This window comes from Setaria italica, chromosome II (genome assembly GCF_000263155.2).
Source record: "Setaria italica strain Yugu1 chromosome II, Setaria_italica_v2.0, whole genome shotgun sequence".
NCBI classification, from domain to species: Eukaryota; Viridiplantae; Streptophyta; class Magnoliopsida; order Poales; family Poaceae; genus Setaria; species Setaria italica.
The window spans coordinates 7,342,867-7,343,726 of NC_028451.1; positions in this window are offsets into that span (position 1 = coordinate 7,342,867).

The window sequence follows — 860 nt, forward strand, 5'->3', positions numbered from 1 at the left end:
TGGCTTAAACCTTTTAATTCCAGGTAATAACCCTTTTTGCCATTCTCGGGTTCTTATATTTCCCTTCTTATTGGCATAGGTAAGGAGGGATAAAAGGGAAAAATTTCCTTTAAGAAGAAGTCTTCTTGGAGGGTGGATCCAAGGGAAAAACCAGGCAAGACACATGTTAACACAACAAGGTGGCGTCGTATTTCTTTGTCCTTGTTGAGGTGGCATTTCTTTTCACTTCTCTGTTTAACAATATGAACCAAATTGGGTGACGTTGTTATTTCTTACATCATACGGGCTGTTTCATCATTATTTAAACATACCTACTTTTCTAGTATAAGTCATCCTGTGGTTTTTTAAGTACAAATTGATATGGTTTCTTTAAACGATTGTGATTCACTGTTTCACCAAAAGAGGAAAAAGGAACATTTGATTTCCTTTGATTGTTGAGTGTTTCCCCAAACATTAGGGACAACTCGTGGACCGTATCCTCTCTTGCCATCAAATATAGTACTGTTCAGTTTGTGAAAATTCATGTTCTAATATCAACTTTTCTGTGTTACCATAGTATTTCAACCAGATTTTAACAACTGTCCTTGAAGTGTTGCATGATGCTGATTCTTCTGTGAGGGAGATTTCTCTGTTGTTAGTGCCGAGATGCTCCACAATCAGGTTTTGGGGGGGGGGGGGGGGGGTGGAGGTGAAGCGGGAGCTACAGCCGAGCACTCCAAGTTGCATCATCCCGATCGACGAACCTATGGAATGCGAAATGGCGATCTCTAGTTCTGTTTGTAACTTGGATATTCACGGATAAATGGCACATGATCTTCCATTGTTATAGCCTGCAAACATTCACATACCAACTCAAACAG